Source organism: Notamacropus eugenii, chromosome 3, assembly GCF_028372415.1.
Source record: "Notamacropus eugenii isolate mMacEug1 chromosome 3, mMacEug1.pri_v2, whole genome shotgun sequence".
NCBI lineage: Eukaryota > Metazoa > Chordata > Mammalia > Diprotodontia > Macropodidae > Notamacropus > Notamacropus eugenii.
In genome coordinates this window covers 417,277,876-417,294,803 of record NC_092874.1, presented here as the reverse complement: position 1 = coordinate 417,294,803, position 16,928 = coordinate 417,277,876, and the positions used below count along the sequence as shown (strand labels likewise).

Sequence of the window (16,928 nt, the reverse complement as noted above, 5' to 3'; positions counted from 1 at the left end):
TTCCCTTAGTTGCTTACTTTTCTTTCTTTCAGAAATTTCAATATACCTATTTTTTGAAGAATAGTTTTATTTTTTTAATTATTTAAAGTATTTCAGTGCAGTAGAAAGAATAAAGCATGTGAATCACAGAACCTGGGTTCATTTTTGTGTCTCCACTACTTCCTTTTTGAATGGCTTTGTAAAGTCAATGAATCTCTCTTATCCAGATGTTTTTTCATTTTAAAATCAAAAGGTTGGATTAGATCAATGGTATCAATTTCATATAAAAATGGAGAGCTCTAATCCATACATAAGGATCCCTGAGGGATGAAATTTGACGTTTTAAAATGTAATACTGTCTATGTTATAGTTTATTTGTAGTGATTCTGTTAATATTTACCAATTATACTTTAATTTGGTACTATAGGCACTCCAGAGTGTTGCTATCTGCCTGAGCTGTGGGCCAAGTGTTTGACATCTCTGAACCAGAAGAGTGATGGGGTTCAGAACCTGGGAACCTCCTTGAACTCCCCTTGAATCTTCCTACTTAATCTGGTCTTTCATACTCAAATCTGTTACCCTTAACCTAGCCTTGCCCTCCATTGTCTTTGGCTTCTGGATTGCCCCTCCTTCCTCCCACCCAAGCTCTCCAATGTCTGATACCTCCCAATTGACTCCAGGTGTTCCCCCCCCTTGATTACATCAATAGTTACCCCAGTCTCTTCAAGATCCTCCTTAGACCCTCCTCTCAGACTACTAGACCACCTCTAGATCTTTTCCATGGTCTTTCTGTATATAAATTCCATCTCACCTCCATGAAGGTGCTCAGATTAAATCCAGCTCAGACTCTGTCTAGCTGAGATTCTATCTGGCCTGCTTGTCAATACAAGCTTCACAGGTGATTAGGCGCTTTAAGAGTCAACTCAATATGGAAAACCTTTAATAAAGTTCGGTTTACTTTGGCTGGAAGAAGGCTTGAGTTGAATTCATGTGGCAGGACTCAGAGTGTTGGCATTTTGGGGTTCCAAGCACCCCAAATCTCATTATGGTTTCAGGACCTCAACAATGACCTAAGGTGCCTTTCAATTATAAATCTATTTTAAATCTGTGAATGAAGCGAATGATATTTCGGTTTTATACCATAGCCAGTTGAGAAAGACACAGAAAGAAATGGAGAAACAGAAAAAAATTCAGAGACAGACATACAGTGAGGCAGATAGAGATAGAGAGAGACCCACAGAGAGAAAGTAGAGGAGGAAAAAAAGGATATCTGACCAAGACAAAGAGAAAGAGTTTAATACCTGCCTTATCAGACCTCATTTCCAAGAATTTAAGCTTTTCTTCCACTCCCAGCCTACTTCTGCTATGCATCAGACCCTGTCCAATCTACATCATGACAGGCTAAAAATCAATTCCCTCTCTGCTGCTGTATCTGCTGCAACTACCACCACTCTCCCCACCCCTAACACTCTACCACTAACACTCCTTGCGCTCTCTCTTTTCTGCTAAGAGTTATTTTTCAACAAACCAGTCCCAGTTCTTCTGAAAGGTCACTTCTCTCATTATCCTTACCCATCATAGTTACACTTTTATTAGTCACCTCAGTGGAAAGTATGGTTCAAGTCAGGAAGACCTAAATGCAAATCTACCTGCTCGGGGTCATGGCCCAAGCCCCCTGGATTCCCCTGACCCAAGGGGCCTCTAATCTGTGGGCCCTGAAGGAAGGAGACCAGAGACAAGATGATCCAGGCAATAATTTTTATTCAGCTGAGGGTTAGGGTTTATAAAGGCTGATCCACCAATCACATACATGCTGAGCTCATCCCATTACTTCACCATCTCATGACTATTCCACATCCTTACACCTGCAGTAAGGAAGGAAGCTTATCTTGTTCCTGCAGCTAGTTCCTGGGTTCCCAGGCTCACTTGTAACTTTACTGTACAGGACATTGGTATCTGCAGGAACATCAGGTTCCAGGGTCACACAGAGCTTCTGCCAGGGTGTGTGTCAGCACCGTTCCCATGGGAACAGGCTTTGCCTCTGACTTGCACCCCCTGGGACCCTCTGGGCCCCTTACATCTACCCTTAGATGGCTTACCATCTGTGTGATTCTGGGCCAGGCACTTACCCAATATTTGCCTCTTTTTCCTGTTTTATAGTTTTCCCTGTAAATTAGAGATTATAATCGCACATACGTCACAGGATTATTGTGAGGAACAAATAATTGTAAGAAGTGTTTATCATAGTGACTGACACATAATAGGGATCATATACGTGCTTATCACCCACACCTCTGAACAAACCTTCTAACAAATGTCCTCAAAACACTTTAGTTTTGAGAACCTTCCCAATTCCTTTTTCTTCCTTGTCCAAATCTCTAGTGACCACTGCCATTTGTCCCCAGAAACTTGGGGAAAGCATAAACTTGGAACTTAAACTCTAGTAACTTGCTCCTGAGAGTACTGTGGGAGAATGAAGAACCAAGTGAAGGACATCCAGGTGTAGGGCATTAAAACTTGTATTTTAGTAATAGAACTCTCACGGAAATTTGAGTGTTTATTATTTCAACTGAATAGGTGTGTGTGTGTGTGTGTGTGTGTGTGTGCGTGTGTGTGTTTGTTCTCCAGAGCACATATATTTGTGAATTGGGGGAAGGGACAGGTTGTGTTTGTCCTTCATTCTTGAAGAGGACCATAACATTAGGGAGATAATGACAAGAATTGCAGTTGACCTAGATTTGAGTGAGGTAGGATTATGCAAGGTCACCAGCCTCACTTTCTCCTCAAGGGCATCTGGGAGCAATGGCCAGATATACATCAGGATGACTGGAGATGGCCCAGGATGCAACAGGAGACCTTGGCCCTTTTAGGCTAAGGCCTTTTCAGGTTCTCACTTTGAGTGAGGTAATGCCCATTCAGTGAAGAGGTGTCTTTAAGAAGTGAGTCAAGGGAAGGCCCTTTAATAAAAAGACAAAAAAAATCAAACTGGGAGGAGAAGACTCTTAGGGTTGCTGGCCAAAAGACAAACCAAAAATTAATTAGGTAGCTTTATGGTCATTCAAATTTACTTTGGGGTGTGGAAGGCAAGAAAATTCTGTTTTCCACATTCCTAGGTGGTAAGTATTATGACCTAGCATGGACAGGTTAGAGGTCAGAATCTAATGCTCAGACCCAAGGAATTGTGTGGGGAAGGACCTATCAGAGAGCAGAACATGAAGTCACATGGTCAGGGGACAGTATCATGGGAGATCCAAAGCAAAATAAAAAGCCCCATTTTTCTGTTGGTGTTGTAGTCGTCCTGTAACCTTACTGGGGAAGCTACCCTGTCCTTTCAGGGGGAATGTACATAAAGATTAATAAAAGTTTTCCTGATTTCACAACATCATTGTTCTTTGTTTAAGGTGAGTATGTTTCTCATTGTATGGGGCTTGTTAGAAGGGCTCACTTCTAACAGGTGGAAGGGACAAAACAGCTGGTGGACAAACTGTTAGAAAACTTTGGTTAGGCTAAATGAGATGAAGAGCTATCAGTCAAAAAGTTTCCAACCATAGCTGTAGGTTATGCAGGAAATAGAAAAACAACATATGTTTGTAAGCTATTACATTTGCAATAATTTGTAAATAATTTGTAAGCAAATGTTTAATTTTCCTTCTCATCTTTGTAGTGGGATCAAGGAATAGGACATTTTTCCCTAATAGTCAAGCAATCTTTTGGGAATATAACCTTTTAGGGAGGTATATGATTTCTCTACCCAAAGAGGTAATAGAGCTCTGAACCTGGAATCAGGGGAGAACAAGTTCACATCCAGACTCTTACTCTGACTAGCTATCTGACCAAACACAAGCACTTCATCTCTCTAAGCGTGTTTCCTCATCTCTAAGATGAAGATAATAAATTGACATTACCCATGCCACAGTATTTTTTTCAAGAAAGTTCTTTCTAAAATGCAGTAGGATGAAAAAATGTTTTATCATATTAGTTTTCCTAAAAATAATAATGATTTATTTCTTAGGAATAAGTAGCAGATATTTGCAGTGACCTAACTGTAAAATTCATTTGAAAGAGGTTATGTTTGATCCAACAATTAACATAAACCCCAAAGCAGGTAAAATATAAAAAATGGAGGAAAAAATGTATAAATATAAATCAATATAGCCATAAAACCTTTATATAGTAGCAAATAACTGAGAACTAATTTACATATGTCAGTCATTAAGCTGATTGTGGTATGTATATATTATGAAAAATTGCCATACTCTAAGAAAATGTTGAAAATGAAGATACAGAGAAGTGAAGGAAGATTTATACAATATTCAACTAGCATTATTAAGTACCCACTATTGTTTAGTGCCAGGTACTAAGAATACAAATAAAACTATTTCTCAGTTAATTAGAATAATGAATTCACTGAAGTGATAAAATATATTTCAATTGGAGCTATTTAAATTTATAATTATATAAAATATGGTGATTGTTGTTTGTCTTTTATTCTAGAACAGGACCACGATATCAAGAGGTGAAGCCTTGACATAAGGAGGTGATGCCATGTCATGTAAGTGAACTGGATTTAAGTAAGAGAGGACTGTGGAAGTCACCAGTCTCACTTTCTCCTCAGGAATAGTCTGGGTCCAGAGGCCAGATTTATATCAGGATAATTGGAGATAGCCCAGGGTGTGAAAGGTAGGTCTTTTTAAGGTAAAGTGTTTAATAAGTCTCAGTTTGACTGAGTCAATGCCAGTTCAATGATAAAGGCAAAGAATAACGTCTTTAAAAACAATCAGTCTGGGATGGGAAGATCCTCAGGATTTTTGACCAAAAAGGAAACAATTGCTATTTACATTCATTCTGAACCAATCCTGGTCCAAACAATGACCAAGTAGGGACCTATTTTTGGCTAGTCTATGAGAGTCAAAGTGATTTGGAATTAAGGCTGGTCTGTAAAACTAAAACAAAAGTTTCAGACTTTAATTCAATGTAAATTTGCAGTGTGAACAAAAATAATGTAACCAGGGGGGAGGAGCCAGGATGAGGGGCAGAGCCAAGATGGTGGAGCAGAAAGATAGATATATGCTAGCTCCTACCCCACAGCCCATAAAATACCTGTAAAGAAGAACTCTGAACAAATTCTGGAGCAGCAGAAGCCATAGAGCAATGGAGTGGAGGAGATTTCTGTACCAGAGAGACCTGAAAGACCGATGGGAAAGGTCTGCTATGCACCGGACTCAGAGCAGAGTCCAGCCCTGCCTTGGACACATAGCACTGAGAGGAGCAGATCTGAGCAGACTTCAGGGAGAGAATCTACAGCAGCAGCGCAGATCCCTCAACCCACAGGTGCCAATGGTCAGTGAGAGGGTCTTTTTGGCTGGCCAAGAGGGGAGCATGGTGTCCCCATAACTCAGGTCTCCTCAGAAGGCAACAGTAGAAGCAGCAGCAGACAAGGCTCCCAAAGAAGGCAGTAGCCCACATCCATTGTTGAAGGTCTTATCATAAACCCATTGAAGGAAGTGAACAGAGTGTGGTGGCCCTGCCCCCACCAGGGCAGTTGATCTTAAGTTCACACTGAATAGCAGCCCCACCCCTGCCTAAAGCCCTGAGGCTTGGGAGCAGCTCATTTGAATCTCAGACCCTAGTGCTGGTTTGGTTGAGCTGGAGGTCAGGAGGTTGTGGAGAGGAAACTCAGAAGTCAAGTAACTGGTTTGGAAAACGCCCAAAAAAGGGAAAAAAAAATAAGACCATAGAAGGTTACTTTCTTGGGGAGGAGGTGTCTCCCCCCATCCTTTCAGATGAGGAAGAACAAGGCATACTGTCAGAGCAAGTCAAGGTTTCTGCCTCTAAAGGGAACTGAAAATGGGCTAAGGCATTAGAAAATCTTAAAAAACAAGTTATCAGCTTTCTAAAGGAGAACCAAAAAAACTCTGAGGAAAATAACAGCTTTTAAAAGAGGCTAACTCAATTGGAAAAAGAGATCCAAAAAACCAACGAGGAGAAGGAGGTTTTAAAAAGCAGAAGTAGCCAAATGGAGGAGAAGGTTCAAAAGCTCACTGAACAAAATTATTCATTGAAAGAGAGAATTGAGTTCAGGGAAATGAATGAATATGATTTAAACCAAGAAGTTAGTAAATAAAACTAAAAATTTGAAAAAACAGAAGATAATGTGAAACAACTCATTGGACAAACAATTGACCTGGAAAATAGATCCAGGAGAAATAATTTAAAAATTGTTGGACTACCTGAAAGCCATGATCAAAAAAAGAGCCTAGACATTATTTTCCATGAAATTATCAAGGAAAACTGCGCTAATGTTATAGAATCAGAGGGCAAAATGGATATTGAAAGAATTCACTGATCACCTCCTGAAAGAAACACGAACAAAGAAACTCCTATGCATATTGTGGCCAATTTTCAGAGTTCCCAGATCAAGTAGAAAATATTGCAAGCAGCTAGAAAGAAACAATTTGAGTACTGTGGAAATACAGTCAGGATAACACAGGATCTGGCAGCTTCAACATTAAGGAATTGAAGGGCTTGGAGTGAGATATTTCAGAAGTCAAAGGAACTAGAATTGAAACCAAGAATCACCTACCCAGAAAATCTGAAAATAATACTTCAAGGGAAAAAATGGTCATTCAGTAATATAGATGATTTGAAAGAGTTCATGTTGAGGAAAAGACCAGATCTGTATTTAAAAATTTGACTTCCCAAGACGAGAATCAAGAAAAGCATGAGAAAAGAAAAATTATAAAAGACTCTCTAAAGCTGAGCTGTTTACATTACTACACGGAAAGAAAATATTTTTAACTCTTGAATCTTTTCTCAGTATTTGGGTAGTTGGAGAGATTGTACATACACACACACACACACACACACACACATATACGTAGATCGATAGAGAGTACAGGGTGTGTTATATCAGAAGAGATGATATCTACGCTCAAAAAAAATAAAATACAAATTAAGGGGCAAAGGGGGAAAATTCCTGGAAGAGAAAGGGAATAATGGAATGGGGCAGGATGTAACTCATAAAATAGATAAGAAAAATCTTATTCAATGGAGGAGACAAGGGAGAAGGGGAGGGAGGAAAAAGAAAGCTACTCTCCCCACATGTGGCTGAAGGAGGGAATAACATGCTCACTAAATTTGATATGAAAATTTATATATACCACAGGAAAGTAGGAGAGGAGGCAAGTGGAGCGAGGGGAATATTAGAAGGGAGGGCAAATGGGAGAAGGATGTCACTAGAAATAAACACTTTAGAGAAGGGAAAAGTTCAATTTCAGGGGGGAAAAATAAGGGGAGAGAGGGTAGGACAGAGGGCAATATAATTAGCATTACACAACATAATTATCATGGAAGTCTTTTGCAAAAGAACACATATTTAGTCTGTATTGAATTGCTTGCCTTTCTAGTGGGGCTGGGGAGGGAAGGAAGAAGGGAGAGAAGTTGGAATTCAAAGTATTAGAAATGAATGTTGAGAACTTTTCTTGCATATAATCGGGAAATAAGAACTACAGGGAATGGGGTATGGAAATTTATGTTGCCCTGCAAGAAAAGAGAGAAGATGTGAATAGGAGAGGGGTGGGATGTGATGGAGGGGAGGATCTATTGAGGGAAGGAGTAATCAGAATGCAAGGTATTAGGAAGCAGGGGGAGGGGAGTGATAGGGAGAAAAATTGGACATGGTACAAAGTGAAGTAAAAGCAATTAGTATTAAAACAATACACTGAATTAATTACTGAGAATAAATCAATGACATCTTTAGTTTGGAGAAAAGAAATTCAGTCTAAATTTCCTAGAAGAAGGTAACCTTGGGTAAAATTTGCCATCAATGGAAAAGTCAAGGTTTTAATGGTAAATTTGATTTTATGATTGCCATTTAATCAGGAACTAGAACATGTATAGAAAGGCAAGTAAGCCACTTAAGACTTGCCTCAAAAGATGTTCCTTAGCCAAAGTGAAGGTATAATCATATTTGAAACCTGGTTATTGGAACTCACCATTTGGGACTATTAAGTGACTGTTCTTCTGAGTCTAACTCCAGGTATGGGTAGCAAAAAAGGCGATCTGTGCCTCCAATACATGACGCCAGTAAGCTGATGAGATGGTGGTATGAACTCCATAAGGTGATTTCAAGGGAAGGGTGGGAGAGCAGCTGTTCAGCATGGGCTTAGGTGGGATTCTCCTGACTCAATTTTCCCACTGACACCTGGCAGACTTGAAGCCTGACTGAATGCAAGTGGATAATCTAATCTTGCCTGGAATTGACATGAAGTTGGGGAGATATTGTATCCCTGCAATGTCCCTACTCTTGGTGGCAATTTCCTATAGTCAAAAGATTTGTAAACTTAATACCAGATCTATTCAATTATAGATTATTGGCAGGGGAGCATCCAAAGTTGTCTAAAATTAAGCTATTAGGCATAAGACTTTAGACCAACAACAATACAGTAGGGTCCTTTAATTCTTAGTAATACTGTGGAGACAATTAGGTCAAGAGCTTGTGCAGTTAGCAACATAAACATTATTTGTGTCTCAGCTGGTTAATGTTTAAATAAAAAAAAAAAAATTCTTTTGTGGTCCATATTGTAAATGCTTTGAAAAGAAGTATCACCTGACCAAAAGTTTGAATTGCTTTATCTGTTATAAACTGTGTTAAAAATAAATAAATAAAAAATAACGTAACCACTTGAGGGAGATATTCATTACTTGTTCTAATTTGGACCTACTCATACAAGAATGAAGCAGTGTCTACTCACACGTAGTTTATCTTCTAATAGTATAAAAACTTATCCGTACAGTATATACGACACAAATATAAATTTGAATCAATACACTTAGAAACAAATGGCTTAAATAGAAAGCAGATTGGGAAGGAAAGACATCAGCCGTTCAGGAATGCTTCAGGAAGAATTTTTTTAGTAAAGGAAGAAAGGAACCCCATGAGGAAGAGAGGAGGAGGGAGAGCATTCAAATTATAGGACACAATCAGTGCAAAGGCACATATATAGGTGAGGAACAGAGAGGACAATTTGCATCACAGAGTATTAGAAAGGGAGTGATATCCAGTGAGATGGAAAGATAGACGAGGGCCAGGTTGTCAAGGTGCTTAAATGCATAACAGGCTAATTAATGTTTTATTCCAGAAGCAATAGAAAGCCACTGGATAAGTTAGAGTATAGTATTCATATGCTTATATCTGTGTTTCAGGAAAATTGTAAGTTTCATAGGCAGAGCAAGAAAACCAATGTAATCCTGGCCCACAGTAGGAACACAACAAATATTTATTTAATAGAATTAAATTAATGTAGAAAGAAAAACATCATGACCACTTCCATTGCCACTAATGACAGCACCACCAACAAAAACAAAAATCAAACTAAGTATTGTGCAATTATGCCAGCTAAGGCTGGCCCTATGAGTATATATCTTCCTTTCTTATACTATTAGGCAGGGAGACTATTAGCATGTCACACTAAATATTATGTGAGAATGATGGAGTTTAGGTTCTGGGAGCCCCGTTGAATTATCCTTGAACCTCCCCTCTTGATTTGGCAGTCCTCTGAGACTATAAGCCTTCTATTATAACTATGCCCAAATCTCTGTTACCCTTAACCTAGCTGTAATGGCAAGTAAAATAGTATCTTTTGCTGGTTTTGTTTTAGTATAATCAAGAAGTATAATGCCTCTATTTGAATGTAATTAAGGAGTATCTTTCTCATCCATTTTCGGGCTTGGGAAGATTTGTAAGAAGTTCCATGTCTTTTGTTAATGAGGCACTGGTTCTCAAGGGATATGATGCCCTCTGGCTCTAAAATATGTATAAAGACTGAGGTGCAGTTTTATTTTAGAGCTTACTGACTGGAAGTGTTTGTTTAGACAGATGAGAACTATGGAAAGCCACTTAAGGAGCCTCATAGCTTTGAGAGCCCAAATGACTGTGCTTCCCTCTCTGGTAACTATGTATGGTCTAACAGTTAGACCTGTCTGTGGATGGTCAGGCCAAAGAAGCCATGTCTGTTGATTTTTGATTTCTTTATATTTTCTTTGAAGTTCAGGGTGCTGACTCCCCTGAATTAGGTGAATGGTATATGTGCTTAGTTAAAGAAATGATATATATGCTTGATTAAAGTGGTTGTTAACCCCTCAAAAGCTATCTTTCCTTTTGTGAATGCAGTTCTAAGAACTTATGAAATCAGGTCCCCCTTTTTATGTTGGGGTGCTTACTGATATATTACCCTAAACTTCCATTGTCTGTTGTCTCCAGGTAGCCTTCAGCTACTTCCTACCCTTGATCCTATCAAAATCCCATCCTATGTTTCCTGGCATCTGATCTCTAGTTACACCAGTCTACTGGCCACTCCCATCAAGATATTCCCTAGACTCCTCCTCTAGTCACCCTCAGACTACTTGGTCACTCTTAGATCCCTCCCTCAGTCTTTCTGTATATAAAATCCATCTTGCCTTCATGAAGGTGCTCAGATTCAATCTGACCCAGTTTCATTCGGGCTCCCTTATAATAGAAGCTTCACAAATGCTCAGATTCCTGAAGAATCTATCCAATGTTCAGGTTTCTTAAGAGTGTACCCAGTATTGTGGATGTTTGATAAACTCTGTTTTTCACTGGCTTAAAGAAGGCTTGGATCTAATTTATTCGGGCAGGACTCACATGCCGCTATTTCTGCATCCCAGCACCCTTAAACTTACACAGGACTTGGTTAATTTGATATTTTTGCTGACATATTTTCTTCTACCCATTCTTTCTTGTTCTTTGTTAAATGGTGATGTCTCTACAGTTCAGAAGGCAAGAGAAATATAATCAGAAGTGATGGTAAAAACCATAAAAAGCCAATAAAACATGAAAAAAATAAAGCATTTGTGATTTCCATCTCCCTTCATACAGGCATTTCTGTGTTCATCCACCAAAAACGATTGAGTAAGTAAAACTTTTAGTAAATCAGTGGGTAGTTTGGTCTACATGATGACAAATAACATTACTTTTCATGCAACTTAGAAAATATTTTCATGCTCTTGGTTTATGCCAAAAACAATTATACCTTTATCTTGGAGTTATCATGATATAGTTTAATTGAACCATGTTTTGCTTCTGTTTTTAGAATAGGTAGATAGAAATCTGTGGGGAGGGATGGCATTTATTCTATGACAAGTCTTTTCCTCTCTTACATTCATAGATTAGCCCTGATCATTAAACTCTATACACAAAGTGCTTCTTGGTAGAAAGACAGGATACAGATGGTTTCCTTCAGTATATTAGCTATTTTGCTTTGAAATAATTCAGTGTATAATTTACCTTTTTAAAAAATATTTTAGTTTGATTAAATATTTCCCAATTACATATACATGTTTTTAACACACATTTAAAAAAATTGTTACAAATTTTCTCCCTCCATACTGAACCTTCCCTCTCTTTTTGAAGGTAAACAGTATGATAATGAGAACAAATGTGGTCACATAAAACATATTTCCATATTAGCCAAGTTGCAAAGGAAACATACACAAAACAATAAAAATAAAGGAATTGAAATAAAGTATTCTTCACTCTGCATTCAAAGTTCATCATTCTCTCTGTAAATATGGAGCTCATCTTTTATCATGGGTCTTTTGGAATTGCCTTGTAACAGCTGATTATGAATTGATTATCATTAGAGTATTTTTATCACTGTTTAGAATACTCTCGTGGGTCTATTCACTTTACTTTGCATGACTTAATGTCAGTCTTTCTATGTTTTTCTTACAGTTACCTGCTCATCATTTCGTATAACACAATAGTTTCCTATCATAATCCTGTACCACAACTTGTTCAGCTATTCCCCAATTGATGCACACACCCTTAATTTCCAGTTCTTTTGAACCACAAAAAGAGATGCTATATTTTTTCAAATTATTTAATATAAATATGTCATTTCTCCCTTTTCTTTTATCTCTTTGGGATAAAAACATAGTAGTGGTATTGCTGGGTCAAAGGGTATGCACAATATTATAGACCTTTGGGAATAGTTACAAATGTTTCTCCATAATGGTTAGATTACTTTATAACTGTATCAACAGTAAATTAGTAAATGCTTTTTCTGAATCTTCACCAGCATTTGTCATTTTTCCTTTGTGTTGTGTTAGCCATTCTGATAGGTGTGAGGTAGTATATAAAAATTTTTTAATTTCCATTTTTCCAATCACTTGTGATTTAAAGCATTTTTCTATGTGACTCTGATAGTTTTAATTTCACTCATTTCTTCAGGTGGACCACCAGTAATATGTGAACTGAGAATTACCAGAACAGACTGGTTTTTAAAGAGGCGGAGGAAAAAGGATCCAAATTGCCAAAATGTCCTGGAATATAGGGAAAACAAGGGAGTTTCAGAAGAAAGAATTTACTTCTGTTTCATTGACAACACTAAAGTCTTTGATTAGGAAGATCACAACAAAATGTGGTAAGCTCTCAAAGAGACGGGAGTAGAAGGTCATTTTACTTGTCTCCCAAGAAACCTGTGTGCAGTCCAAGAAGCAACATTTAAAACTGAACCTGGAACAACTGATTGGTTTAAGATAGAAAAAGGAATACAACAAAGCTGTGTATTGTTACCTTATTTGTTTAACTTATATGCAAAGTACTCTTGTAAAATGCCAGGCTGTATAAATCAAAAGCTATTATTAAGGTTTCTAAGAGAAATGTCAAATAATCTCAGATCTGCAGATGATACCACTCTGATGTGAGAAAGTAAAGAAGAATTAAGAAGTTACTTGATGATGGTAAAAGAGCAGAGTGAAAAAGCTGTCTTAAAGCTTAACATAATCAAAAAAAATTAATATTACAGTAACTGGCTATGTAACTTCTTGGCAAATAGAGGGAGAAGAAGTGAAAGCAATGTCAAATTTTATATTCTTGAGCTCAAAGAGCACTGCACATAGTGACAATATCCATGAAATTAATAGCCACAATGTCTGACTATGAGAGTTAGACTATGAGGAAAGCTAAGTGCTGTAGAACTGATGTTTTTGAATTGTGGTGCTAGAAAACACTTTTGAGAGTCTTCTAGATAGGATGAATATAAAATTCATCAATATGTAAAGATAAGATGGATAAATAGTGCCATGGCAGAAATGAACATAAGCTTAGATAGTCTCCTTAGATAATAGAAGATAAAAGGGCTTGGTATTCTATGGTTCATGGGGTTATAGAGTCAGAAATGACTGAACAACTAAACAACAACAATGATTAATAATTAATAGTTTTGATTTTTCTTCAGAAGACTAATTGCAGGTGAAGTCAAAATTTTCAAGTATGACAGAGACCTCAAATTCCCTCCATATACCTTTAAATACTGACTCTAAACAAATTCTACAATGGCATAACCCACAAAAAGATGGAGGGAAACATTTTTTCAACCCATGACAACTTAGAAGATTGGCAGGAAAGGTCTCTTGCACCAGGGTGAGAGAGAAACCTAGTCCAGTACAGGCTGCCCCAGCACAGCCCTAGCCCCAGGAAACCAGACGCAGGTTTTGGGAGCTACTGAATCATCAACAACAGCAGCGCTTCCAGAGTTCTCAGGCCACAGATAATAAGGGAATCAAAAAACTGGCCACAAGGAGATTACAGGAGTCTTTTTGCTAACACTAAGACAGGAGGACTTGGTTGTTTTGCCCATCCTCAGATCTGTGTTGCAATCTTTGGTGGCAGTCCCAGAGTAAGGAGGAGAACTAGCATACTAGAGACTGTGCCACAGTGGAACAGTTACCCTCTTCACAGTTCCAGGGCAGAAGAGAGTGTTTGTGGTCAATCATAGACCAGTGTACAGTCAAAATTATAAAAATAAGAGCTATTACCCAATTGAATAATGATCAAAAAATATTTACGTGTTGAGAAGTCTAGAAACTGCCACAGCTGCCAGTGATTCAGTCTCCCGAGGCTTGTTCTGTGTTTACTGAGAGCTGGTATGTGCTGACGTGTGTTGTGCCGAACTGAACTTTTCTCTCACCCTGATGCAACAGACCTCTCCTGTTGACATTCCAGGTTTTCCAGTGTATTTAATAGGAATGAATGTTACATTTTGTTGAAGGTTTTTTATGCATCTATTGATATATGATTTTTGTTGCTTTTTAAAATTGACAGTCAATTATGCTGATAATTTTCTTAATATTCAACCAACCTGTACCTTGCAAAAATTCTACCTTCTCATAATATGTGATATTTGAGATATATTGCTATTATCACCTTGCTAGCATTTTATTTAATTTTTGCCTACTGATATTCATTAAGAAAATTGATAGTTGTCTTTATTTTTCCTCTTTAGTTTAAGTAGCAGTTAAAGAGGTTTGGTAAAACTCCTTCTTTACCTAATTTTTTTTTCAAATATTTCATATAATAATATTGGAATTAATTGTTCCTTAAATGTTTGATGGAATTTACTTGCAAATTCATCTATTCATGTAAATCTGGAGATTTTTTTCTTAGAGAGCTCATTGATGATACGTTCAATTTCTTTTTCTCAGGTGGTGTTATTTAAACATTCTGCTTCCTCCTTTGTTAATCTGAGCAATTTATATTTTTGTAAATATATTCATTTCATTTAGATTGTCAGACTTATTGGCATGTAATTAGGCAAATAATTCCTAAAATTGCTTTAACTTAATCTTCATTGATGTTAAATTCACCCTTTTCCTTTTTTTGATACCAATAATTTAGATTTCTTCCTTTTTTTTTTAAATTTATTTAGTAGTTTGCTTTTCCTCAGTTACATGTAGAAACAATTTTTAACATTCATTTTTAAAACTTTGAGTTCCAATTCTCTCCCTTCATTCTTCCCTACATCCCCTCATTTAGAAGATAAGCAAATCAATGCAAGTTGTACACGTGGAGTCATGATAGCATTCCCATTATTGCCATGTTGGAAATGAAAATGTAGAAAAAACTTTCAGGAAAACAAAGACAGTTTAAAAAATGTATACTTCAATTTGTATTTAGGCAACACCAGTCCCCCCGAAACCTCCTCCCCGGGTGGATTGCATTCTTTTTTATTATAAATGCTTTAGAATAGTTTTGAATTATTTTACTGCTAATAATAGCTAAGTCATTCACAACTGATCATCCTACAATATTGCCATTACTTTGAATACAGTACATTTCACTTTGCATCAGCTCCTGTAAATCTTTCCAGGTTTTTCTGAGAGCATCCTAATCATCCTTTCTTATAGCACAATAATATTCCATCAAAATCACATGCCACAATTTGTTTGTTCATTCCCCAATTCATGAGCATCCCCTCAATTTTCAATTCTTTGCCAACAGGAAAGAGTTGCTATAAATATTTTTATACATATATATCCTTTCTCCTTTTTGCATTTTTATTTTTATTTTTTTGGATACATACCTAGAAGTGGTATTGCTGGGTCAAAGGACATGCTTGGTTTTATAGCCTTTTGGAGACAGTTCCAAATTGCTCTACAAAATGGTTTTATCAGTTCACAATTCTACCAACAGTGCATTAATGTCTCCCCTCACCCATATTCCCTGAAACATTGGTCCTTTTCCCTTTCTGTCTCATTAGTCAATCTAATAGATATGAGGTAGTACCTCAGAATTATTTCAATTAATATATTGTTTCAATAGTGATTTGGAGCCCCTTTTCTTATGGCCACAGATAGTTTTGATTACTCTATCAGAAAACTGCTCATTATCTCTTCACTATTTATCAATTGGGGAATATCTCCTAATTTTATAAATTTGAATCAGTTTTCTGTGTATTTGAGAGGTAAGAACTTTGTCAAAGTAACTTTCTTCAAATTATCTTTTCCCAGTTACTATTGCTAACTGTATATCCCTCCACCTTATTTACCCTCTGCCTTGATTTATAGTATTCTCTCTCTTCTTTCATCCTGTCCCTCTTCAAAAGTGCTTTGCCTCTGACTACCCCCTCCCCCAAAGTGCCCTCCCTTCTATCTTCTCTTATACCCTTCCCCTCCTACCTTCCTGTGGAGTAAGATAGATTTCCATATCCAATTGAGTGTGTATTTTCTCTTTGCACCAATTCTGATGAGAATAAGGTTCACTCCCTGCCTCTCACCTATCCTCTTCCCCTCTACTATAAAAGCTCTTTATTGCCTCTTTTCTATTAGATAATTTACCCCATTCTACCTCTCCCTTTCCCTTTCTCCCAGTACATTTCTCTCTCACCTCTAAATTTTATTTTTTTAAAAATACCATCTCTTCATATTCAATTCACACTTGTGCCCTCTGTCTACATATACTCCTTTTAACAACCCTAATTATGACAAAGTTCTTAGAATTTACAAGTATCATCTTCTCTTGTAGGAATATAAATAGTTTAACCTTCTGAAGTTATGGTTCTTTTGAGTCTTGTATTTGAAAGTCATATTTTCTATCTAGCTCTTGTTTTTTCATCAAGAATGCTTGAAAGTCCTCTATTTCATTGAATATCCATTTTTCTCCCCTGAATGATTATACTCAGTTTGCTGAATAGGTGATTCTGGTTGTAATCCTAATTCCTTTGCCCTCTGGAATATCATATTCAGAATCCTCTGATCCTTTAATATAAAAGCTGCTAAATCCTGTGTTATCCTGTCTGTGACTCCACCATATTTGAATTGTTTCTTTCTGATTTTTTACAATATTTTCCCCTTTACCTAGAAGCTCTGGAATTTGGGTATAATATCCCTGGGAGTTTTCATTTTAATATCTCTTTCAAGATGTGATTGGTGGCTTCTTTCCATTTTATCTTGTGGTTCTAGAATATCTGAGCAGTTTTCCTTGATAATTTTGTGAAAGATGTTATCTAGCCTCTAAAAAAAACTTAATATTTTATTTTTCCCATTTACCTGTAAAATACAATTTTAATGTTATTTTAAAAAAAAATTGAGTCCTAAATACTCTCCCTTTCTCACTCTCATTCCCTTTTCTTGAAAAGGCAAATGATTTG

At 37.1% G+C, this 16,928-nt stretch overlaps 1 long non-coding RNA gene across 1 annotated transcript in view; it reads left to right on the top strand.

Annotated features, from left to right (window-relative positions):
• Window positions 1-3,198: 3,198 nt before the first annotated feature.
• LOC140531731 (uncharacterized) overlaps window positions 3,199-16,928 on the top strand; it is a 43,587-nt gene continuing 29,857 nt past the window's right edge. Inside the window, exons 1-4 of the long non-coding RNA XR_011976413.1 lie at window positions 3,199-3,380; window positions 4,474-4,659; window positions 10,770-10,909; window positions 12,230-12,422. This is a non-coding gene — a long non-coding RNA (uncharacterized lncRNA). The remainder of the gene's footprint in view (window positions 3,381-4,473; window positions 4,660-10,769; window positions 10,910-12,229; window positions 12,423-16,928) is intronic.